Here is a 27,922-nt window from a genome sequence, read left to right on the forward strand (position 1 = left end):
CACAGTGTCCCTTTTCAGCAGGAAGTAGCTAAGAGAATACGCCATCCCCTTTTCCTTATGAATCAGGGTGAAGTCTCTCTCAGGGAGGAGTGATAGAGAATGGCAAGGGACACACTGACAAAGGAGATTAATCAGAACTGGCTTTGACAAGCACTGTGGCAATTAGACAATTAAAACAGACATGGAGGGGGGAAAGAAGAATGAACTGGGGAGGAGGGTGGAGAAAACAGTTCAACAATGAATGAATTAAAACCCAAAATCTCTGTAAATGTTCATTAAAACTATTAAAATTTAATAATTAAAAAATATGACTGCATCTTAACATCAAGAAAACAATATCCTCGCCCATGAACCACTAAGCAACACCATGATGGATGGAGAAAATAATTAAGTTTCCAACTATTTCATCTTGGAAACATAATCAACATCCTTGGTACCAGCAATCAGGAGATTAGGAGACTTACTGAACTGGAAAAGCCTGCTGCCAGAGACCTCTCCAAAGCCCTGATGAGCAATGATGTCATTTAAAAGACAAATGTCCCTCATTCAAACCAGGATCTTTTTAATCACCTGCTATGTATCAGAAAGCTGGACAATGAATAAGGATAACAGAGGAAAATTGATGCATTTGAGTTTTTATGTTGGCGTAGCGTGCTAAGTCTCCCATCAACAGTCAGAACACACACACATTTCTTAGAGAAAGTGCAGCCAGAGCGCTCCTCAAAGGCTAAGTTGATAAAGTTTAGTCTCACATATTTTAGGTATGTTGTTAGGAAGGGCTAGTCTAGAAAGGGACATCATGCTTGGAACATGGAGGGACAGCAAAAGAAAGGAAGGAAGATCCTCCAGTCACAAAGAGATGGACTAATACAGTGACTACAGCATTGGTTCAGTATGCCAGAGAGAATAAGACTAGAAACAGACAGGACAGGGTTCACAACTGTTGTTCGTTGGGTCACTATGAGCTGTACTTGACTTTACAGCCCTTAACAACAACAACAACATGACAGTTTCATTTAAAATTGCTCAAACTCTGTCCTCAGTTATGCCAACTTACTCATGTTAATCAGAGTGAAATATAAATTTATTCACTTTGGTCCCATATTCCCCATTATTAGTGATGATCGCAATGCTTATCGATGCATCTTTAGGAAGACTTTCAAACATGGTGAAAAAATGTTAGTATGTAATCATTAAATACTATTTTAAGGAACTCTGATGACATAGCTCATAGAGAGTTTTGCTGCTAAACTCAAACATGGCACCTCTCTGATGGTCCACATTCACCAATGGCTTACAGGGATAAAGACTGATCATTTCCTCCCAGGCCATTTACAGTCTTGGAAAACCTACTGGAGGGTCAACTCTGATCATTTCCAATTTGATGGCAACGAGTGAGAGAGTGAGTTAATACTCTTATAAAATATCAAGTAATTATTCTAGATTATGTTTGAGATTTTGTCTACGTCAACAATCAGTCCACACGGACTACACCACCAAGGATTCTCCAAGAATAGTAATCAATTCACCTACTTCAGGTTGGAACTGACTCATTGCTAACCCTCCAGTTGCTTTGTAGGGGCTGTGGCCGACTTGTAGACAACTGCACAGCTAAACCAAAAGGGGCTGATTCAAATGTACCAGTAGCTCCACAGAAGAAAGATGGGTAATCCCCTCCCATTTGATTAACCCTCAGCAAACCTGCTGGAAGGTCAGCAATGAATCTGCAATCAATGTGAGTTTGAAATCTCACGGGATGGGATAGATTGTCTGTCCTCCTACCAAGGAGCCAATGGTGGGTTGAAATCACCCAAAGAGGTGCTTCCTCTAGGTTATCAGCACAACTCCCTACTGACTACATCACCATGTTGTTGTTGTTGTGTACCGTCGAGTCAGAACTAACCTGGACCTGACCTTCTGGCAGGTAATCAGAAGCACTTAACTGAACAGGTGGGCAGTACCCATCTTTGTCCCACGGAGCAACCGGTGACTTAGGACCTGAACCTTAGGGATAACAGCGCAGCTTCTTACCTCTAAGCCACCAGAGCTCCCTACACTTCCATGTTGTTGTCGTTTGCCTTAGAGAGCAAAGCACCCATAGCTGACCCTCCAGTGGGGTTTCAGAGGCAGTTAATTGCATGAAAGGAGATGTCCTTCCCATAGAACCTGCTTGATTAATTTGTTGTAATGATTAAAAGATACACCAGCATGCATACAACACTCAAAATGGTGTAAATCGTATAGCTAACACTGTTGTGCTGTGTACCGTGTACCGGAGAGTCAGGCATGGAGCTGAGCCTCTAGTAGGTTTTCAGAGGCAGTTAATTGCATGGGAGCAGAGGGCTCATCTTTCTCCCATGGAGAAGCTGGTGGTCTCAAACCACATGCCTTTGGGATTGCAGTGCAGCTTCTTGCCACTAGGCCACCAGAGCTCCCTAAGAGCTAACCCTAGGTACAGTATTTAACAAGGTTTTCACACATTTTCATTTTATATGCTGTTACATGGTATTGTTGTTGTGTCAAGCACAACTCACAGAGACCCTATGAACAAAAGTCCTGAAGCCTTTCTGTAACTATCGACATTTATCAAAGTTCATAGATTACTGCATATTTAAAAATAAACTATTTTGTTACACATAGAATTTCTTAATATGCTTGGTACTGAGTGTCTATATTGATAATGTTCTAATATATTATCTTTAGATGAAACAATCCTATATTATATCATGAAGAAAAAAGTAAACAATTCCTTTTTTCTCTTAAAATGAAGCTTTTTCCACTCACTACTGTTAATTGGGCAGTTCAGTTAGCTGCACAAAATTTGCCCTCTATAGCTATTTTTATTTTATTGAAGTAAAAGAGAAGTTCAGTAATTTATATTTGTGCAAGTTAATCATGTTAACCTGTTGATAGCAATTCACATGAGCAATGCCACTTAATATGAGATGTCAGTCCATCTAAGTAAAGAAGCAACAAAGAATTCTTAATAAGAATTTCATTACCAAAAGGCTGTGTGGATTTTTTTTAGCTTCTAATAAGATTTCTTTAGATTTCTAGAAGGAATTCAATTCAATTAAAGCGAGGAACATAAATTGTTAAGATTATTTAGATTTCACTCTTTTAAAAAACATATAATCAGTAATAGTCACAGGTAGTTATGTGTTAACCCTCCTCCAGCCCATACAAAATTGTTACGTTGCATTGTTATTTATTAAAACTACATTTTTCCTCCAAGTATTTAAAGAGTAAGTGATCTGAGTCTGGTATTACATTTTGAAGGCTAAAATTTTATCTTCAACAAATCAAATCTACTTAAAGGGCTGAATTTGTCAAGTAAAACATGCAACTATTACTACCATGGTCAGTTTAGTATTCTTATTATGTCTCAAATAAAAGCATGAATAGAAGATGGATAATGGCTGATTATGCATCATTAGAACAGGAAAATATCTTGGGGGTTCAAAGAGTTCCCTAAAAGAACAACAACATCTCTACAATTATATTGTCACTATGAGATGTAATAACTGAGTAATTAAACACAAAGACCATAAGGCAAACTTCCCACTCTGTCTGAATATTTTATATATACATGAAAGCTAAAGAATTCCCTTTTTGACTATCCTACTTTCAAAATATAGATGAGGAAAACAGCAGACTAAAGAAAATAATTGCAGGGCTGAAATATAAACAGTATAAAGGGGGGAATAGTTGTTGAAGGGGGGGGTGGGGAATAAAGCCTAGGACTAAATATCTGCAATTTATTTTAGAGTAGGGAATAAATAAATATAAATCATTATTTACACACATGAAAGATCCTTAGTATTTGTAAAGAGGACAGTGTATAACTAATAATATTACCTTTGATTATAGAACAAAAGAAATTCTATAAAATTTTGGCAAAAGTGCTTATTTAAGATACTAAAATCATTCCTCCTTGCCCTCTGCGAGTTTTAATTGAAATGTAGAACCAGGGTATTTCTTAGAGGCACCTCTTTGGGAATTTTATCAGGAAGGGCAAATCCTAGGGAAAATAAATTGTTTTGGGGAAGATAGAGGGTCAGTGAAAGATAGAGTGGCATTCAACAAGATGGGCTGGCAGTGACTGTAACAAAGGGCTTGAGCACCCTAGAGACCAGGAGGACAGTACAGGATAGGACAACCTTCAGATTTGTTGTTCCCAGGGTTGCTATGCGTCCTAGTCAACCCAATGGCAAGAATGACAGGCTTTGTATACAGGACAATTATCACAGTAGGATGAATATGCATGCCAGATTGTTGTGAGTTATGGAGTTATGGAGGATACTGCTATGAAGGATGCAAAAATGTGGATCTTAATATGATTTTATTTTAATTTAACAGACGCATTTTAAAGATACATTTTGTTGAAACATCAGTATCAGAGGTAGGAAGAAAGCAGGATGCCTAAGGATATGTCATAGATCTCCAAAAGAGGGTATGAAAGTAAGAGTATTTTTCCTAGGTGCCTGGAAGGAGACAAACAGAAAACAACAAATCACAAAATTATCAGGGAGCTTTATCCATGGATTAAAGGAAGAACCAGATCTCTGTTCCCGAAGAGAGTGGAGAGCTCCTCATGGAATGTCCTGCCAAACAGAAGGACCTACCAGGGAACTGGTGGGGAAAGGGTTATATCTCCTCATAGAAGATGGTGAAACCAAGCAGCTCCTAATAATAGGGCATTGGTATTTGCATTTAGGTCAACCCTTCCCCATTCTCTGCCCACTTCAAGACTCAGGACTATCATTCCAGGAGAGAAACATTTAGCCTATCACTACTTATCCCTTCCTTATTCCTCCCCTCAAAGACATGATCAGCTTTACTCTCAAGACTAGACTTGCAAATAGACCTAATTCGATACTTCCAGGTGTTCTTTTGACTCCTCCAAAATCTACACCTCCACATCCACTCAAGGCTGCTTACAATTTCATTCATCTCTGACACAGTCTTTCTATATAAAATGAGAGAAGTTTAAAAAGTGAACACCAGGCCTCTGAGGTATGCAGAAGGAATCTCTCCAAAGGAATGAGAACAGATGAGTCTCCTCTCTGGTCACTAACAAAGGAACAAAAGAGGATACCAGCAAAGGTGATTTCTGTAGTTTGGGGTTATGTTCTATCAACTGAAGAAAACCCTCAGAGTGAACTTATTCATCCAAGAGGACCAACATGACCTGTGGAAGAAGACATGGCCAGAAAAATTTAGAGGTCATGGGATATTAGTGGACAAAGGAGATGTGCTGGCAACTCAAAGTTATGCTGTTCCAATTCACCAGCTCCTCTGAAGAATAAAGATAGGCAATCTCCTCCTGTGCCTCAGAAAATTCGTTGAAGGGTCACCTATGGGCCAGCTCCAGCTTGATGGCATACAACAAGAACAACAACAACAGTATTTAGTAATTCTAAGAAAGTAGTCTCCTTCCCATAATCAAACTTGAAGTCACAATTTACCAAATAGAAGATTCATAACAAGTGGAGTGGAATACTGGCTAGTATCTGAACGTAAAGGATGTCTTATTTCAGGCACTTAGGAAAGCTAGTCTCAGTTCAATGCACAACTCAGGTCTAACATCCTACTGCTTTCCTCTGCCTATTTACATAGACATTAGCTACACAAAGGGAAAGGGAGACATGACCAGTAGCAAGTTTACTAGAAGAAAAGATTATCTGGTCTCAGATAATCTAAAAACCAAAAGATGAAACCCACCACCATGGAGTAGACGTCAACTTAGGGCCACACTCCATCAGATTCCCAAGGTTGTAAACCTTTAAGGGTAGAAACTATCCATCTTTCTCCTGTGGAGCAGCTGGTGGATTCAAAGAGCTGACTGCACAGTTAGTCCAACTGTATTGAATAACTAGTCTCACTCATTGTAACTGATCTTGAGTCAGAACCAACCCATAGTGAAACATCCAGAGGGTTTTTGAGTCCATAAATCACAAGAGAAGAGATTGCCTATCTTCTCCCACAGAGTTGATGGTGGATTTGAACTTCCAGAGAAGTGTGGCCTTTGGGTTTCCCTGCAGATTATGCCACCAGAGCTCTAATTTAGGTGACCTGGGAGATCTTAAAGTACCTGGAGCAACAAGGCAAACAGTGTGAAGCGAATCGTGATTCAGGTGAAACTGTCAAACTTCCAAAATCTAAGAAACTAATGCTGGCTCTTAGAATTAACCAATGAAATCTCAACAGAGGGTCAAGAACTTTAATCAGTTCCATTTCTTCTACATCAACAGAACAGATGGATGCGAGTTGACAAGCTATTTGATGCTCCTCACTATTGCTTCCCCAGTGCAAAACCTCACCCTGCTCTCTAAGAAATCCAAGCTGCAGTGGCTCAAAACGTCTTCTGCCTCCTGCCTATTTGAACACACTCACAGAGTTCCTCCCTTCGGCTCATGTATGTCCAAGTAGTTCTAGTTTGAGCATCTCCATTAAAAAGTTTTTAATCACTCATAAATATGAAGCATTTTCACTCTTAGTCATTAAACAGCGAGAATTTTTGAAATAAATAATTTTTGTCGCCTACCTATTTATTTCAAAAGCAAGGCTGCTGATGATGGCTAATGATGACAAATATATTGAAGTTATCCTTGGAATCTGTATATCTCAATCAAAGTGTACAATGGAACATTAATCTGAGTACTAAATTCCTCCATAAATGTAAAGAAACCATATGCTGTTAGCATCCTATTCATTAATTACGTACTATATCAAGTTCCCTTTCCTTCTACATCTGAAGTTTTAGTCAATGAATACACTTGTGCTTAATAAAATGTGAAAAACTATATGAAAATTGACAGTTTCCTTAAGTAAACTTTTTCCTTTATTTTTAAAAAAACTGACATTGTTACAACCTCTTTATAGCACTCATATTATTGTACTTGTTGTTGTGGTTGTTGATATGTGCTGTCAAGTCACCTGCAACTCATAGCGACTCTATGTACAAAAGCTCTGAAGCCTGCCCTGTCATGAGCCAGTTTCACTGACTCTGACACACCTAACCCCATTGCCCTAGTTATTGTATCAATCCATCTCGTCCAGGCTCTTCCTCTTCTGTGCTGTCTCTCCTCCTTTCTAAGTATGATGTCCTTCTTTAAGGACCGTCCCTCCTGGCCACATTCCCAAAGTATGTGAGATAGAGTTTCAAAATCCTAGCCTCTAAGGAGAAACTTGGTTTTACCTTCTCCAAGACAAACCCATTTGTTTTCTTGGCAGTCCATGGTATGTTCAAGACTCTTCTTCAGCACCACAACTCGAAGGTATCAATTCTTCTTCTGTCATCCTTAGTCATTGTCCAGCTCTCTGATGCATAGCAAGTAATTGTGAAGACATGGCTGGATCAGGCACATCTTAGTCTGTGTTACTTACTTGATGGTTAGACCCTTTGCAAATTACTATAATGATGGAATATGATAAACTTAATGGTATTCTGTTGTGGGCAGAAACCTAGCATATATTCAGGTTATGATTATTTAAAAAAACTCTAGAAAAATATGGTTTTTCATTGTTCACTTAGATTATTGTATGTTTTATGGCTTAGAGACAGAAAAACAAGAACTGTTGTTCCCTTGTGGCGTGTAGGCCCACTTACAATTAAAACATGCTGCTGCTTAATACCTCAATGCAAATTGCTACTATGAGTCATTTTCTTGGAAGGTGTGGGTGGTTGAATGGTTTGCCAGTGCTTCTGATTATTGTTCGCCAGTTTAGTCCTGTTGGTAGAACATGATTTTCTTGATCATATTTAATAACTCATCATTCTTTAGGTTCTTTCTTGAAATGACATCTCACACTTTTAATGCAAACTATGTCCTAGCAAGGTTTTGTGTTCTGATTGATTTTGCTTTTTCATAGGGATTAGGAATACCAATTTTTCTATTGTCTCCATCCACATGTTTTCATCACATTTTCCCAAATGTGTTTCAACTTCTCAGCAGTCAGGGAAGGGGCACCTGTGCCACACAGATTAGGGACTTTATGAAAACCCAAACACTGAAACACGAGTACTTAGAGATATAGCTTTTACTTTCATGTACTTGTCACACTCACCAATGTTTAAGCAAAGACTTTCACTGTCTTTTTCAAGGAACACTTTTTTAAAATAGTGAAAATACATTTCTCTCTTAAAAATAATAATCATTTTAATATCCATGTTGTCTACTTAAAATTATATTAAGATTGTCCTTCATTAATAGTTTTTAAATTTAGTAAACATTGTGGTGTAGTGGAATTAAGGAGGTACTAGGGTGCTCTGGTGGTATACTCTATAAAGATTAGAAAGCCGAACCCAAAGGCCTCACCTCTTTGGCTACTCAAATCCATCAGGAGCTCCTCTGGAGAAAGGTGGGCAATCTCTTCCTATGCAATTTACAATCTGTGAAATGCGTCTGCTCTGACCGCAATGAGTACCTGACTGAATCAGATATGATGTGACTAGATACTTCTTTATATTGTTGTTTGTGTTAGGTGCCATCAAACTGATTATAATTCACAGTGATCCTGTGAACAAGAAGGAACCCTGCCCTATCCTGTGTCATCGTCACATTCTCTGCCACCCTCCCGCCCATTGTTAGAGTGATAGTGTTAACCCAGCTCATTGGAGGTCTCTTTTTCTCTGGTCCTCCACCTTTTCCAAAATGTCTTTTTCCAAGGACTGGTCCGTCCTGACAACATGCCCAAAGAACGTGAGACAAAGTTTTACCATCTTAGCTCCAAGGAGCAACCTGGCTTCACTTCCTCTAAGACAGACTTGTTTGTTCTTTTGGCAGTCCACGGGCAGTCCACCACCATAATTCAAAGGCAATCATTTTACCTAGGTCTCCCTTATCCATTGTTCAACTTTCAGATGCACAGAAAGCATATGAAAATATCATGGCTTGGATCCAGCGTACCTTAATCTTTAAACTGACACCGTATCTCTTTAGCTCTTTAGAGAGGTCTCTGACAGATGATTTTCCCCATACTACAATGAGGGTGCCATGGACTGCTAAGAAAACAAACAGATTCATCCTGGAGAGCATTAAACTGGGCTGCTCCTTGGAGGCAAGGATTCTGAGGCTTGGTCTGACATACTTTGGTCATGTTGCAAGGAGAGACCGGTCCTTGGAGAGGGACATCATGCTTGGGAGGGTGGAGGGCAGGCGCAGGAGGGGAAGGCCCTCTGGGAGATGGATTGATTCGGTGACTGGGGCAATCGGGATGAGTGTGTCAGAGACAGTGCGACTGGCACAGGACGGAGCAGTGTTTAGGGCTGTTGTACATAGGGTTGTTATAAGTCGCAAGCGGCTCGACGGCACATAACAACAACAATGTGAATAATCTCATAAAATCTCCACCACCTGTCTGTCATTTTGATGATTAAGACATACCTTACCTAAGTCAAAATACTTTTAATTACCACACAGTATACAAAAAGTCAACACCAAAAATACTGACGAACTGGTGAACATAAAGCATGTTCTTGACCAAGCATATTGAATATACCATAGAACTGTCAGAAGGAGGAATAAAGCTACATGAGAGAAATTAACAGCCAGAATGCTGCTTAGACAGATGGCTAGACTTCCTCTCACCTACTTTGGACATCCTATCAGATGGGATCAGTTCCTAGAGAAAGATCTCATATTTCATTAAAGTAAAGGGGGCAGCAAAGAAGAACTGACAAGGAGATTCACACACACACACACACACACACACACACAGGATTGACCCAGTGGCTGCAACAGCAGCTGCAACTAATAATTACAGATTGTGAGATGGTTTAGACCAGGCAGTGTTTCACTCTGCTAGTCACAGGCTCACCGTGAACTGCAGCCAACTCAATGGCACCTAACAGTATAACATGGAATTTAAACAAAAATGACACAATTCAGAAAATATTATTTTTTAACACCAAGGATTTTAAAACTAAATAGCTATAAAAAATATATTGGATTAGAGAATTGGGCCATAACAGAGCTGCCTTCAAACAAAACAAAAATCAAAGACAGATAACTGGTCAACCAATTGAACTTCAGGATTAGGTAAAAGCAAAATCATTGATCAATGCTTTATGAAAATGTACATGAGGCCTTTACATCTAAAATATGATAGGCTAGAGTACTGAACGTGCCATGACTGCCAAGAGAACTGACCAGTCTATCCTAGAGAGGATAAAACCAGGGTACTGTCTAGAGGCAAGGATTTTGAAGCTCATTTACTTTCAGGATGTGGTCAGAAGGAACCAGTCCTTGGAGAAAGACATCATGCTTCGAAGGGTAGAGGAGAGGAAGGGACCAGAATAGGAGAGGAAGACCACAGATGAAATGGATTGACACAGTGACTGTGGCAATGCGGACAGGTGTGTCAGAGACAGTGAGATTGGCTCAGGATAGGGCACGTTTTAAAGCTATTATTGCTAGTGTTGCTACAAATAACAACATAGTTCTTTTAATCCTTCATTTGAATATGAATAGTTTTATTCGTGTAAAGTTCAAATATTAGTTAATACAATATTGGCAGCATTTTAGTCTCACAAATACTTTATTTCTTCATACAGAACTATGAAATATGATGTCTTTATTTATCTATCCATCTATCTATAATTATTGTTGTTTTTCCCATTCTCCCATAAGGCAGCTGGTGGTCTCAAACTGTGTGCCTTTGGAATTGCAGGGCAGCTTCTTAGAAGATCAGCAAAATGTACATATATTTGTTGTACATGTAAATAAGGTTGCAAAGAAAATATTTGGTAATTTTAAAGCAGTAAGTCAAATTTGTACAAAAGAATATAAAACTAGTTTACTTGTCAAAATCTTTACAGTTTAAGCACTTCTATTAGGTTTTAGAGGGTTTTTTAACCTAAAGGAAGTCCTGCCAAGCTCATGTATAGTTTTTCTAGTTTGTTCCCATGTGGCACTGACTGCCTGTATTAAACTAAAAAGACCTCTGTTTTGATTCATAAAACCACATTAATTGCTATGCAACTCATGCCAACACTGTAGCTGGACTTACAGTCAAGCTATGGTACTGAGACATTGACTTCCCAAGTTCCACGCACAGTTATCTTCTGATTTGGACTCAGTCCCAGGAGAATTGAAGGTCTGTTCCTCAATTAATTCAACTGCTCAGAACACTAGACAATTCGTGGGTTGTGTCCACTTAGTTTCTTGTAAATCACTTTCCTCCCAGCCTTTCAGTTCATTATTCGTGACTTGTGCAGAATAGAAAATCCCCCTAAACTCCTTTCTTACTCTGATTGCACAGGGTATTGTCTGGAAGGAATGGCTCTCATTATTCCCCTTTGATAATTTACATTTTAATTCTGGTTCCAAAACAGCTGGCCTCTGCTTTGAAAAAGAGTACAATAAATCCTTTGGGCACACCTCCTTCCTCTTCCTTTCCTCTTCCAAGGCATCATGTCCTCCAAAGGACTTACATTTCAGTGGGAAACATTCTCAGAGAATTTAAATAGACATTTATAGATGGTCTGCAGATTACAACAGATTTAAGTGAGAAAAGCTTTAGCCATACTTGGCATGATGAATTACTTTACGATTTAGAAAAAGAAAACACAGTATCATATTTGTTGTTGTTCCTGGGTTCCAGAGTCAACCCTTACTCTTAAAATCTACTCTGATGATGGGGCATCCCACAATCTCTGGTATGCTTAATTAAGGTAGCAGTCAGGGTGTCAGACCACCTCCTCGAAGATCATCCTCTCCTTCCTTGATCCTCCACACTTCAAAGCATGTGGGATAGACCCCATGACAACATGCCCAAAATATGGGGGGGAAAACCAAGAACCATCTTACAGAAGTTTTGCTTCAAGGAGCATTCTGACTACACTTCTAACACAGACTTTTTTCTTCTTTTTTGGTAGTCCATAGGATATACAATACTTTTCACTAACATCACAATTTAAAGGCATCAATTCTTAGTTTACTCATTTTTCAACTTTCACATACACATGAGACAAATGAAAATGCTATGGCTTGGATCAGGTGCACTTTTAGTTTTAAAATAACATTCTTGCTTTTCAGAACTTTAAAGAAGTCTTTTGCCCAATGCAACATGCCATTTGATTCCCATGGTTATTGATTGTGGATCCAAGTAAAGTGAAATCATTGTGATAACTTCAATCTTTTCTCCATCTATTCTGATGTTTTCTATTGGTTTAGTTAGGAGGTTTGTTTTATATTCAGAGGTAATCTATTTTTTTGATCTTCAGTTGAGTACGACAAGTCCTTCTCACCTTTTACAAGCAAGGTTATGACTTGATTTCAAAAGGTCACAATCTTGAAAAGTGTATGTACAGTTCTATTACACACACATTATGTCACCATGAAACTGGTCTGCATACCAAAAGATGTTGATGGAAAAAAAAAAAGATGTTGATGATTTTCCACCTAATCCTGAAGCCTCATTCTTCTTCATGTAGTCCAGCTTCTGTGATCATTAGCATACAAACTGAATAGGAAGGATAAGAGAACACAAACTTCATTCTTTAAATGTATATAGAAACACATTTTATTAGCTTTCTAATGTAAAATAATTTTTTCAAAACCTGCTTTTCCTTCTAATTTCTCAAACATACATCAGATATGTAAAGGGCAAACACAGTTTGAAAAGACTCGTTTTGGTCTTTCTCCAAAGCTTGTCTCAGTCTCATCTCCCAAAGGTTCTGATTTATTACTATCACCCATTTTGACATAGAATCATATTATTATTATGCTTTTATTTAAGGATATGTTTCCTCTCACAAGTGTTTTTAAATAGGTAAATTAGTGGTTAGTACTTACTGGTGTTATAATCCACAGCATGTTGAGCTATTAACCAAAAGATAACTTGGCTCTGCTGGTTCTTTCAAATCCACAAGCAACTCCTCAGCAGGAAGAAAGGCAATTGTCTCCAGTTAAGATTTACAGCTCAAAAAAATCCCACAGTAGGTTACTGTGAATAACTTACTTGATGACAGTGAGTTTACGTCGCAGTTACCAAAATGGAAACAATCCAGAGGCAGCTGAGAAGACAGGACTGGAGGGTTGATTCCAAAAGGTCCTAATCTCGAAGACCCATGGTATAGTTCTACTCACATGCATTTGGCACCACGAGTCAGAGTTGATGCAAAGGCAACTAACATCAATAGGTATCACTCTTGACTACTAACCTAAAGGATGACGGTTCAAACTCCCCCAGTGGCTTCTTAGAAGTAAAGACCTGGAGATAAGCTTTCATTAAATAGTCCAACCAAGACAATCTTATGGAGAAGTTCTGATTACATGGGATCATCCTGAGTTAGAATCAACTCAACAGTGACTAACAATAAAACATCCAAGCCCACTCCCTCAGTTCCCATTCCTTTCCAAAAGCAATCTTTCAGTGCAAGCAATTGATTTCCATTACTCGTTGTCACCTCAGTGGCTTTGCATTTGCATTGTTCTACTTAAGCTGCTTTTCCAACCAAACTCAGCAACTCACACAGTCACTCCACACTCTATATTTTCCACATTAAGTCTTTTGTTTTCACATCAGCAGGTGATGATAGATCTTCCTATAAACGATAGCAATTAAAGGACATTGTAATGGTACAGTCCATATGGAGTTTCACTATGAACCCAAAGGCTACACATGTCCAGCGGGCCAAATTCATCAGACGTGCCAAGGGAGAAAGACGCATGATCTCTTCCCATTGCTATTCGCAGTCTCAGAAACTCAATGAAAAGTCAGGATGAGTTGGAAACAGTTCAGCAGCATTGAGTTTGAGTTTTGATAGGGTGTATTATTCTGATTGTACACTGTTTATCTTATTGAGCATTACATTTCCTCTAATAATTTTATTATATCTTATAAATCTACTATATGCTAACTAGTAAAGCAAAGTAATATATTTATTATGTAGCTCAAATACGGTTTTATAAAAAAATAACACTTTATTTTTTTTTAGAAGAAGCTCTAGTGGTGTAGTAGGTAAGAAGTTATACTGTCAATCTAAAGGCAGGTGGTTTGAATCCACCAACTGCTACTCAAAAAAATAAAAGGGGGGGGCATTTTCCTCCCATGTGATTTATAGCCTCTGAAAACCAACCGGAGAGTCGGTGTGAGTCAGTTCTGACTCAACAGCAATGAAGGGTTCTTTTGGTTTGTTTCTTTTAAAAGCCTTTTTATTAGTCCCCTGAAATTACATTTTATGTTTGAATTTTAATATCAATATTTAGAAAGTTCATATTTGAATATAATTCTATTCAGAATATAATGCTATTCATAGTTTAATGTATACTTAAATTACTTTTGACTTGCTCATATTTTTAAATTGACATAAATAATTTCAAGTCTGGGAGGAGTGTGTGTGTGAGAGACATTAATGCAGTTGACAGAATAAATTAATCCTTAAAGCAAAGGAAAATAAAAGTGAAGGGAAATAACATGAAAAAAAGCAATAATAATTTAATACTGCACTAAAAAGAATAATAATTTGTCTTATATTCTGTAATAATATAGAAATGATTTAGATTCTGATAATGGCCTATATATATAATATTACATAAGGAATTTTTAAAGGTATTTTTGTTTTTTATTGAGTAAACACCTGCAAGAAAATGGAACAGTTTGAAATTATGTAAAAACTAAAATCAATCAAATCTTGTTTAATGTTAAGTTTATTTCTGCTATGCTAAGAATATTATTCAAGTTAATAGAGCATTACACTAAGTCCATAACTATCTAGAAAGTGCCCTAATTATATAAGTAATATATATGTATATATTTAAATATATCTTTATTTCATTTCTGAGTCAGAATTGACTAGAGATCAGTGAGGTTAGCATATTCATGAAGCGCTAAAAGATCATTAATTTCTCCGATAATCCAAGGTCATCATGAAACTGGATTGTTTCATTTCCAAAATTTTGAAGAGATTTAGGAGCATTGTGTCCCAGAGGAAAAAAGGTGTGGTAGACTCTTAATTATGCATTTAAGATCCATGCTGGTGGTTGTTTGCACTTGACCTTATAAACGAACATTTTTTTACAACTTGATTTTACTTGCTATAGGAGTCTTGACAATTATTATACTCCCATTAAGCAATGATTTTTGTGATTATAAGTCTCTGGTAAGGATTACTACATTTGTCTGTCTAGATTAAATAAAATGGTTTTTCTGCTAGAATCCTAGTAACTTATTTTTTTAAATCTATATTCATCAACAAAGTGAAAATATATAGCAATAACTTATATTGGGTACAAAAAGATTATATGGGATTAAAATTGCTTGTAAATGTAATTTCTCAGCATTCAAATGCAATGACAAAATTTGGGTTACATTTATTTACAACATTGTATCATATCAGTTTAATCAAAAATTAATCTTGTCTTCACCATTGATTTCTGATGTTCTAAATTATTTCTCTCTTATGACTTAACATTATTAGTGAATAAGATAAAGATATGTCCACAGGGGGTTAGAAGATATAATTAAACTTCAGAAGCTTTTATGAGAGTTTCCAATAATTTCTGTTCCTAATGACTCAAAAATTAGAACGCAATGAAACCAATCAAGAGAGTCTACATGATCTGGCACTTGGTCTTCCAGCTGGCTTCCCTATCTTACCACCCCAGGGGTAGCTACCGAAAATCAAACCCATGGAAAGCACTGAACAGGAGCAGTGCTGTTAATCAAAAGGCAGGCATCTGAATCCACCACTTTGTGGAAAAAAGATGGAGAAAGATGGGCAGTCCACGTAGTAAAGACTTATAGACTTGGAAACTCAATGGTTGGTCACTCTGCACTGAGGCCTACATAGAGGCAATGAGTCTTGTTTTATTGGGGTAAACTTTGAAATCCATCTTAGATATTTGACATCGTCATGCAAATTGGTCAACTAACCCAACAATCAAAATCTGTCTTGCTGATCCAATTATTCATTTTCATGGATACCCTCGAACACCTTGGTCCCTCTCCAACCTCCAGGAGTTTTTCCTGCCAGTGTACTGGAAGGTTCCATTAGAGGTGAATCATTCCTAACATCTCAAAAGTTGCTTTTGATGTGCAGGTGGATAGAGTGGAGGTCTGGATCTGGCATGAGAAGCCATAAACACCAGGCTGGATATAGAGTAGGGATGCAGAAACCTGTAGGGGAGGAGCAGAGGGCACCAGGCATGGAGAGACAGGGCTGGAAAGGAGAGCGTAGAGGAGACTGCGGTGAGAGAAGAAAGCCCTGAAGTCAGGAAAGGACTCTCAAATTTTAAAGTCCTCATTTTAACATACTGGAGGACTTCACAGCTGGCAATGGAAACAAGCGGCACCAATTCATAGAAATTGCTCAATGGCCTGCGTCAAGTGGGCCTAGAGCACTCCTTGTCATCCCTACCAGACTCAGTTACACTTCTGTTTACCATCTTCTCCCACCTTCATTAGACTCTAGTGTAAATGAAACACAATTTCTCACAGTTTAACTTTTTCCTATGTCAGGGAATTTGCTTTTGTTATTTCTTCTGGCTTGAAAACTCTTTCCTCAGACGTTAATATGATTAACGACCTCAATTTAGTTCCAAAGGCAGTCAGTCTATCCCATCAGAAGATTGCACCAGAAGATCTCCTGAAAGCCTAACTCTACAACATGACTGTGAATTGGCTGACTGTGGGCCCCATCTTCAAAGATGCCATCAAGATGAAGTCATGGAGGTCATACTGCAGTATACTAGAAGCACAAACCCATAGTTTTGAGGATTATAGTGTTGAGTCATTTCCAATCCTAGCGACCATCCATCCATTGGGTTTCCAAGGCTGTAAACTGTAAGGGAGGAGACTGCCCATCTTTCTCCCTTGCTGTGACTGGTTTCAAACTGCCTGAGATGCATAGCCGTTGGGTTAGCTGAGCATCTCAGTATGGACTAGGCCACTTGAGCTCCCTCACTGAAGTCCAGTGGGTCCTCTCATCCCTTTGAAGTGACCTTAGAGTCTTGTAAAAGAGGCAAGACATGGATGTGGGCTCACACAGGAGGCTGTATAAAGAAATATCTACAAGTTAAGAAATGCCAAAGGGTGCCTGGGACTGACAGAAACTGGAAGTTACAAGAATACCATCCCAGTCGGTCTCTACCATTTGATTTGGTTTTATGTTTTATAAAGGGAACTCTGGTGGCCTAGTGGTAAGGAGCTGTGCTGGCACCCTGAAGGTCCATGGTCCAAAATCACCAGCTGTACCTCAGGAGAAGGATGGGCAATCTCCACATGTGCAATTATACTGCCTCTGAAAACCTCCTGGAGGGTCAGCTATGAATCATTTCAGACTTGATGGGACATAAAAACATTTCCTATAGAATTTGTATTTGAAATGTTCACTCACCTACTGTCTTATTTGTTGACTTTTGTCTTCTGATATTGTAAACTCTGTGAGTTCTGGAATCCATATGGTTTGTCTCTTTTACATACACATAAGAAAATTCTTGTTGTTTATTAGGGACCAAACAACCATAAACATTCGAACACATAAATGAATGGATCAAGGACCATGCTTTCATAAATACTTAAGGCTAACCATCCTAATATTTAAATGTAAGAGAAACAGAGTAAGTCCTTTTCAAGTAAGAGCATCATTTATTAAAAGATATTATTTTAATTGTTTCCAGACTTTAGATTTCTACATTATGAAATTCAATAAACCACATCTGAGAAGTAGAATAAAAGAGTATCTTCTTTTTTAAAACCTCTGTATTTTGTAAGTGTATATTTCTGATGTACACGTAAGAAGGCTTTTTTTCCTTGCATCTATGGTTTTAAGGGGTGGATGAATAAGACACAAGGGAATATGATATGCCCATCTCATTCTTTCACCAATATCCATGGAAAATATTGTAAGTAATATATAGCATTCTCAGCTGCTAGTCCAAAGTTGGACCTTCAGATCTACCCATAGGTACCTTAGGGGAAAAAAAGGCTTAACAATCTACTGAAAAAATCAGCTACTGAAACATCAATAGGACACAGTTGTACCTGCTCACTGTGAGCCATTACACATCAGAATCAACTTAACAGCAACAGGCTTATTTTATGTTTATTTTCAAGATTACTGATTTTCTTGTTGAGGATACACAGCCTTGAATACACACCCATTTAACAATTTTTACATGTACATACAACTCAGTGAAAAACCAGTGCAATTAAGCATTCCCATTGTAGTGTTCATCCCTTACTAACATAAACCCATTGCTTACCCTAGACTTCCTACCTCATCTTTTGGGTCACAAGTGTCAATCTCTCTCTCTCTCATTACGATGTCAGGACTGATTCATAACTGGTTTCACAAGGGAGTAGACTGCCCTTCTCTCTCCTGCAAAGAGGCTGGTAGATTTGAACAGTCACTGGGTTAGTCACACAACTGAAGGGCAAACTTCTCCTATGACATTTACAACCTCTGAAAATCTACTGGAAGGTCAGCCATGAATAGGTTTTGACTCAATGGCAACAGTCTGAGTATTGTCAATTTAATGATATACAGATCGGTCTTCAAAAAAGTAAAATATTCAAGGAAAACTTTATTTTTACTAAAAATTTTGTTTGGGTTTTGGTTTTTGGGGATTTTTTTGTGGGGTGTCTTCCCTCTCTCCCTATTGATATGCAATCCACTCAGTGTTAAAACCTCCATTCTGATTCTGATGGGTAATTAAGTATGCTGAACTAGAGAATGAGGACATACTTTATGACATTGTCTACCAGAAGGGTGACAGAATTTCTTACACTCCTAGTTTTGATTTTCAATGACTAGGAATATGTCTCTTTTTAAATATTTAAGAACAGTTTCTGCTTATTACCCCCCCCCAAGTTATTCTCCTGTCTTTCAAATATTTGTCAACTCAAGAGTCTATAATGCCTAAGCAAGCAGCGTGGGTGCAGGTGAAGCGCTACTGAACACAGTAACCATGGCAACATTTAATTCTCATTTGATGTGCTGCCTCACTGGAAGAATAAAAAACAAGAGAACTGGAGGCAGAGAAACAGGAAGACACAGAAGAGTAGGAAGGTAAGTGGGAAAGAGGCACAGACAGAGACACACAGCCTTTCTAGATCACCTCCTTTGGTAAAAAAATGTTGATGCTTGAGAGAACAAAAAAGCAGAGCTTTTTCTTGGAAAATGTGATGGCATTATAGTGGGCTCTGGTGGTCTAATGGATAAGGACTTGTGCTGCCAATCCAAAGAAAGGAAGTTCGAACCCACCAGCTCCTCCTTGGGAGATAGATAGGCTATCACATTTTATGGGCTTACAACCTCTGAAAACATACCTCAGGACACAATAGCAACTAAACAAAACAAGAACCTCTGAAAACCCATCAGAGGGTCAGATATGAGTCAGTTCCAACTTAGCGGCAATGAGTTTTATAAGTTAGAGTTTAGAAAAAAGCTTCAATCACGCTATTATTATTAGATTGCCTTGTATATTTTGTTATATGTTATAGAGTTGGAACTGACACATAGTGGCATTCACAGGCAGTGAATCACAAGAGATGGTCTATCTTTCTACAAGAGCTGGTCCATCTTTCTCCCACGGAGTAGCTGGTGGGTTAGAACCGCGTGCCTTTGGGTTGGTAGAGCATCTCTTTATCATTAAGCCACCAGACATCCCACCATGTACATAGGAACACATTTTAGCACAGAGCCCATCAAGCTAAGAGCATTATCACATGGATAATCCAAGCTCCAAGAAAAACTGTTTGCCAAATCCCTTGATCCTAGGATTACACCTCTAGAGAGTTTAAGACTTTGTCCCCAGAGATCCAAGCCACAGGAATTGCCCAGGGCCAGTAGCCATCTAAGCATTTCCTGTATCAGATTCAGTCTTGCCCGTCTACATAGCTTGCTGGAATGGCTCTAGAATCCTGCATCCCTCCCTCTTTTACAGCCATGTGAAAGTTCCAACTGAGTCACAAAGTTGGGTAAGCATGACTGTCACCCTACTCCACCCTTAACTCAGAGAAGAGAAACACAAACAGAATAGAGATTGGAAAACCAGGAGATGGTTGTTGCTGGCATCCACCCCAAACACCAAGATTGAAGCTGACATAACAGGGTGTCAGGCTAGATTTATTAACTTTCTTAGGTAAGTCACTTAACCCATGATTGTCCCAATTTACTTACATGTACACCAGAACTTGTATCATTTGCTCTGCATGGTGACTGAGAAAAATCAATCCTTTAATTGCTAGGAAATTAGGAAGTATTAAGCATCAGTGCCCCTTCTTTCATGAGGCAGGAATACAGAAGACTAAATTTAATGACATTTGATGATTCTAGAAGTGACAGCATACAATTTAGTAGATTTATAAAGAGCAGGCTATAAAATATTACAAATCAAAGGAGAAGACTGTCAAATACCGGTTTGATCATGTACAGGAACACTTTCATTTTTGTTTCTTGGTGGTGTTTCTTTTGTGTTTAACGGACAACTTCTATTAGAATTTTTTGGGAAAGGACTAACAGCGCAGTGTGAGTGTCAAGGACTAGCATAAAGCTCTTAGTATCAGTTTCAGTTATGATATAAACAATCCCTATTTCATGTGGTCCTACTCAAAACAAAATAAAAATCATGATGCCAGTGAATGAGTGTGAAAACTATGAGAACTTTAAAAAAATTCCCCACTTCCCTGTGTTGTTATGTGCTAGTCATTATGTGTTATATTGTTACGTTAAGAGTCAGAAATGACTCAGGCAACCTCTCAACGGGTTTTCAGAGGCTATAAATCATACAGAAAGAAACAGTCTATCTTTCAGGCCACTTAATATGATGCTTTCATGTGCCATTGAGTCAATTCCAGCCCCTGGTAGGGCAGTGTAGACTCCTTCTAAGTTTCCCAAGCTGTTCTCCGGGGCCTATCTTTACAGAAGGAGACCTATTTGACAATCTTCTAGTTAGTAACTAAATATTTAACCACTGCCCTACCACGGAACCTTTAATATACCATATTATTTTTAATCATGCAATCTACAAATGAACCACAGCTTTAAACTGAAAAAAGAATGGCCAGAGCTCCTGTAAATAAATCCATGATCCTACTCATTTCATTGTTCCATGAGAGATTCAACTTTTAGTAGGATGCTGACGGCTTTCTTGGCAATGTCAATCCTAAAATGCTACCATTCACTCATTTACCCCATAAAAGCAGCACCACTTGTACTCCTCAAATGACAGGTTTAAGTGGCTGGTAATAGTTTGAGAAGGCAATTTTTCTCTGTCACTTGGATTTTAACTATGTTTTCTATTTATTTTCTTTAAAGGTAAAAATACAGCAATAGTCTAAAACTCATCTAATTCCATGAATGAACGCTTCTCACATTATTCTTCTTATACATCTGTATTTAATTCCACATGTTCTGAACATGTAAGCTGTGAGAGCATGTAAGAGCATGTAGTTGTAGTTACATTACATCAAGTCAATTTTAAGTCAAGTGATTTCATGTGGCAGAGTTGAACTGTCCATGGGGACAAATAATAACTAAATACTGTAGCAAAGAATAAGATGCTATACTTTATACTGTATTTCCCCCTACTATATGTCTATACTAGAAGACATATAAAAATGTAAAACCAGATTGTGGCGTCTATGTTATTTGTTTAGTTGACAAAGTAGAAAAAAGAATGTGGTATCGCATACAAACACAAACAATTAAGTTTCATGCTGTTTAAAATACTGTTTTTCTCACTAATGTATAATCCTAAATACTATCATTTTGAGAGGTACAACACCCAAATAAAATAGTACATTTTCACACCTAACCCTTCCTTAATTGTTTAATACCACTGGAAATGATATTACACAACTCTTCCTAGTCAATAAAACAGAAACATCTTGCATAGCAATCTATTGCAGAATTTAACTATAGCCCGTTAATCAGTCACCACAACAACCATCTATATTTTCACTATGATTTAAATAAATGTGAGAGTTTTTACTGATTGTTTCATCTCAATCAAAAAGAGTAATACTATGTATTTACTTCAGAATTTCTTTAAATTAAAAGGACTCAGACACTTAAGTGGAGAAGCATATCCAAACACTTGGTATTTTGAACATTTTTAGTTGGATTCAAAATGGTTAAAGATAGTTAAAATACAAAGTAGTCTCTTATCTTTAAATTCAAAACCATGTAGATCAGCATTTATTACTTGTTTATAGAAGAGCTGGTACTTAATGTATTAGTTATGTGTTGGTTAAGTCAGTTATCCAACTTATAAACTACTCCCTGCTACATAATGGCACTGAGAAGTCAAATGAATTAAAAATAAACAGACTGTTTTACTTGTTATCTTAGGAATACATTCCTTTTTAAAAAATTGTTCACTAAACAAATTTTTAACTTTAAAAAAGTAATCGCCTCTTTGTACCACTTGTGCTTATAGAAAATTGTAAATTTAAAAGTTCTTGAATATACATTTGAGAGAAAAATCAGAGAACTTGAATACATTTGGATAAGAATTAATGGGAAGAAGCAAGGTATTAGCTTTCCTCTTTGATTCAGAAAGGTTTTCTAGAGACAGGAAGCCTGGTAAACAAGGAAAAGTTGGCTCCATGATTGAGGATGTAAAGAGCAAGTTCAAGGTAAAGGTCAATGGAGTGCTGAGATGATGTTAGCATGAAACTGCATGCTAGCTAGCAATCCAGATAAAAGGGAAAATAGAGCATTCAATAAAATCACAGACAACATGATCTTTTCTAACAATTTATTTTTGTGATTACAAATTGATAGGAAAAAATAAATGTAGGGGAAAACAAGGGGAAGGCAGAGAGGGAAGGAGAGAAGTAGAAAAAAAAGGAAGAAAAAAGGAAAAGTTATATGACTTTTACAAGTAACTGTATTTCTTCATAAAAGGCTTACTATCTTAATAAAAGGCAGAAAGCTGGGAATCCCTCTAGTCGTCAGAGGGGCACTAAGTGGCTGACTTAACCAAAGAGGGCTTAGCTGATTTTAGTGGAAAACAAATTGTTCAAATTCCCTTCAAAGTCCACAATAACAAACTAAGCAAAGGCAAAAGAGGAACACCTGAAATCTATTTTGTCTACGTATCCATTGATGTTTACTAAGGCATGTAACTCTATTTTAGTGAAAAATATCTTAAAGAATTAACCCTCCAAGGAAAATGTCTCTTTCCTGAACAAGAAAGATCAGATTCAAGGCATTTTTCATGACAAATCCACCTAATCATATGCATATTGGTTTACAATTTTTAATTTACAGCAGAACAGCTTCCCATGAGCATACTTACAAGGAAGCGATCATGGCTCTAGTTCAAAGGAAAGGCAGAGGAGGGATAGGGACAAAATATTTTGTCAAGGTAGAAAAACAAAACGGATTTTGCTTTCCACTCCACCCACTTAGACAAAGCCTCATCTTTATGGCTCTGCCTCATTTTCTCTCCACAAAGGACAACTTTTAACAGCTGAGCATTTGTCTTCATTCCTCAGCTCCTGCTACCCCCACACACCTACCTAATCTCACTTATACCATCTCCCTCGACTATGTTCTGCTGTGCTCTTCATTTACAGTTCTTCCAGTGCTTTTGGTGCCTGGATTCAATTCTAGGGACTTGTTAAGTCCTTGAGAATATCAAGAAAAGTTCTTTCTCAGAATGCTCTGACTAGGAAATTCCACATACTCTCTAGTATTTACTGACAATATCTTATACAATTCTTTTGTTTTGAGAGTACATGAGGAGGAAAGCATTTAAGGGACTGCTAGTATGTGCATTACGTGCGTGGATACACCATAAGCAAAATCAAACCCACCGCCATCAAGTCAGTGCCAGCTCACACAACTCCACATGTTCCACCCAGAGAAGTGAGCTCCCTCGCAGTCTCTAGTTCCTCAGTAACGTTACATGGTTTGGAACCCCCAACCTTTGGATTAGCAGCCCAGCACCAGCCATGCCAAACACACTCAAAGACAAATACAGTTTATACCTTACAATTATGTATCAACAGGAAAAAAACATATCATTTTATCATTCTTTAGTGTTCTTTTAAAAAACAAAAATGATATATGGAACAGTGTGGGTAGGTATGCAGTGAGGCATTTATTTGGTGACGACTGCATACAAGAATGTCTGTAAGATTCTAAAAGATTCTGAGATACTGGTTCTGTGTCCAGTTGTGGTCCTTAGCACTTGTGTGGCATATCTGAAATTCAACAACTCATTAGTCTGATACTTCTTGGTTATTCTCCATTAGAGAAGAAATACATTTCTCTAACTGTATAGTAAGCTCCTTTAGGCCAGAAACCAGGTCCACTATGTCCTTTTTCTCTCTCCACATAGTTCTCAGTATGATATTGTGCATGCAGTGGAAATTTAACTGATGCATAATGAATAAACAGGTAAATAGAAATAAATGCTCTTAAATTTTAAAAAAAAAAGTGAAGGTCATGTCAGGAGAGTAAGAGTGGAAGCCAAAAGATCTAGCCATATTAAGTCTAACATTCAAATATATAGTGAAACAGATAAAGTGAAAACATCAGGGGGAATGGCGAACTCATCACAAGACTTCATAGATGAAAAGACAGATCCGATCCAGGATAACTCGACAAAGGCAATAGTAATAATAGCAAAGGTACAAAGAGGAGTAAAACTAACTAGAACCTCTGAGACATGACACATCTTGGAGAGATATGGCCCAGGCCCCTTTTTAGCATCTTTAATTAATAGTTCAGAGAGGAAAAGAGCTTGAAATCATTCCGGAACTCTCATCTTGAGAGTTTTAGAGTTTCGCTATAGGTCAGTGATGGACGTAGTAACGACTTTCAACATTAAGGAACATACTGATCTGAGGAGGATGTCATCATCTATCATAATAACTGTCAAGTGGATATCAATTCTTGAAACGAATTCAATAAACACGGTAACCAGCTTGAGCATTAAAGCTACCCACGTGGGTCTCTTCACTCACAGGGACATCAATGGAGACTCTGGTGGATTCGAACCACAGAGAGGCACTGCTTCAGATCAGCAGTGCAATTCCCTGTGGACGAGGACACCGGAAGCAAAGGCAGTAACCATTTACTTTTAAATGCCAAAAGTACAGCTTTGTTTCCTCAAAGCATAGCAGTCCAATCTGTTACGTAATGGTTAGCAAAAGTCAACACAAAATAGTGGGTCGTAAGAAAACACGCAAAAAACACGCCAACAAGCATTTTCTCCGCCTTTTTTCTGACGTTTCGAAAATTTGCAAATTGATTTAAACCAAAAGTGGTAAAGGAATGAAATTATTCCTTCAGGCATACGGGATCCGATGCCAAGTTTCATTTCTGGCTGCATATTTCTGGCCAAGTTCAAGATCCCTGAAAAGAACTACATGAAAGAGAAAACAGCCCTTTAACCTCAGCGGAGCCACACTAGCAGAGGCAGCTCTGGGAAGAAAAGGGCTTTTGCTTGGAGATGGGTGTGCTCCTGGAGTTGGGTTTCTACTGAGGATGCCTGCTTCTCTCAATGAATCTGCAGTACCTACTATGATGAGGTCATGGCTGTACCAGTTTCACTGGGTCATGCTCTCTCAGCACATTCTTCCTGTCCTCCTTGAGAAGATGCCATAAACAAGTCATGCAGAGAAAGAAACGCTGGAAAGAGGGAACAAATTCTAAGCTCAAAATTCCCGAGAACACTGGCTCTACTTTTGGTAGTCTAGAAAGAACCAGAAGCTTAAAGTAGCATAGTCAGGAACTAACAGGTATTTGCCCAGAAGTGGAAAATATGAGAGGAAACAGAAAACTCAATTCCATAAAATCAAAATTATATATATATAGAGAGAGTAGCCTCATTTTTTCCAAACTGCTTAGGTCTCTAGAAGTAAATTAGCAATTTTCTATTTATAGTGGGTGGTGGGGTGGGGCTTTAGAGAATTAAATGAAATTATAGCAAACTGTGAAATACTGAAAATGTAAATGCAATCAGCCACGAAGGGATTGATCATAAAGCCAAGATGGCCCTGACAATATGCAAATTATGAGTCTAGATGTAATCTTTTAATTATCAGATATACATTATACCTCTCCTAGAATTAATATTACAACACATTTTTCTCATACACACACACAATATTTTTGTTTACTAAAATTTATCTTTCACTTTCTTTCCTTTGGAAGGAAATGTTTTGGAGTCAATCACACATTCATGATTTACAATCCTTAAAGATTCCGATGGAAATACAGACACCTCCTAGCCCTTTAAACTGGTGGTTTTCGTTATATTCAAGTAAAAGACTCTAATCTCCCTCTTGGGCATAAAATCAAAAGCATTCTAAAGAGCTTTTATTTAGCCAGTTGATTTTCTCTGCCAAAAAAATCATAATTGCTCACAGGGAAATGACAGAGTCGCAGAGCTCTGCTTTTCAAACTGGGCTGGTACCTGCAGCTCCTGCTTGGGACGTTTTGCATAATGTAGCTCACATAAGAAGGCTTTGTTCTCCATCGCCTCACTGCGGCTGCAAACCTCAACTTCAGTTTGCAGCTATTTCCTCTCCTGGGCCGATCATCTTAGAATAAATCATACCTTCAACATTTAAGTCAGCTTCTTACCAACATTCATCAATGCCTTTGATTCAGACTCAAAATTATACAACACTCAGCAATATTTTTTTGTTTTTGTTTTGCACTCCGGAATTAATTTATATCATAATTTTTAAACCCTCTGAAAAGAAATATTAAAAAAGGCTTGTTTTCTTAATATCCCCTCTCTTTTGTTGCATTATGCATACAGTGCATTATACCTGTTTGTGTTTGTTTGTATGGGTCAAAAACCTTCCCCACGAATTCAATTTTAAAAGGCCTATGTCCCAGAAGCATTATGCTAAGGGCTTATGGCAGATGGCACACAGCAATTGTCACAAACCGACTGGTTGCTAATGAAAGCATTTTTATTTTCTAACTAAATGCTGAAGCCCAGATGCTAGGCAGAATACGATCGATTTCCAATTTTCAAGTATGGTTTATTCAGACGACAGCCTGTCAGCTACCAGCTACACACACACACACACACACACACACACACACACTCCTAGGATTGGAAATCTCCATCCCTTAAACAAAAGAGGTTGGGGGAAGGAAGCAGGCAGCACTGCAGCCTCTCTAAAAGCCTTTTACAAAGAAAAGAAGGAAAAAGCTAAGGGGTGGTGGATGCAGTGTTCCACTCCTATAGCTTAAAAATCTGGAGGAAACAGCCAATGTGGACAAGCTCAACACTATTCATTTCTTTGTGCCCCGCCCTCCAACACCTGCAACGTCGATTTTTCATTTTCTTAAATGCATAAATATTTATCAGTTCCCCTCTTCCAGCTGTTTCTAGATAATTACAGTGAAAATTATTTTAAAGTGACAAAGCTTTTTTCATTCATTCATGAGTATGCAGTTCTTTGCAGCTGGATGGGACAAAAAAAAAATTCTCCATCTAGATTTTTTTTTTACCCCATTATCTCTGTATCATCATCTACTCCCAGTCTCTCAAAAGCTAAGATAAAATAGCTTTCAATGTGCATAGTCTAACTCGACGTAAGTTTCCTGGCACTTCAAAGCGGTACCTAAAAGGTCACTCGATCTTCTACACATCTAGAGCCCAGGTATCAGCGCTCAGGGGTGTCACCTGGGAGGCCAGGGCTGAGAGTTCGGCCAGGGGAAAGACTGGATCCGCTTGCACAGCACAGAGACCACGCAGCCCCCTCCCCACGCCTGTCCCCTCGCAAACAGAGGCTCGCTCTAAATGCAGACCCAGGGAGAGGACAGGCGTCCTACCTCGAGTCTATGGTAGCGATCCAGCTCTTACCTGGGCGCAGACACTGGACGCACCGCGGCTGCCGCTGGACCTGAAGAGCGAACGCCCTCCGGCGAAAGAGCAGGAAAGGGAGAGGGGCAGAAGGAGAAGGAGAAGGTGCAGGGCGAGGAAGAGAAAGA

The sequence above is a fragment of the Elephantulus edwardii genome, unplaced genomic scaffold, assembly GCF_000299155.1.
Source record: "Elephantulus edwardii isolate Elephantulus edwardi_28Jun2011 unplaced genomic scaffold, EleEdw1.0 scaffold00106, whole genome shotgun sequence".
NCBI lineage: Eukaryota > Metazoa > Chordata > Mammalia > Macroscelidea > Macroscelididae > Elephantulus > Elephantulus edwardii.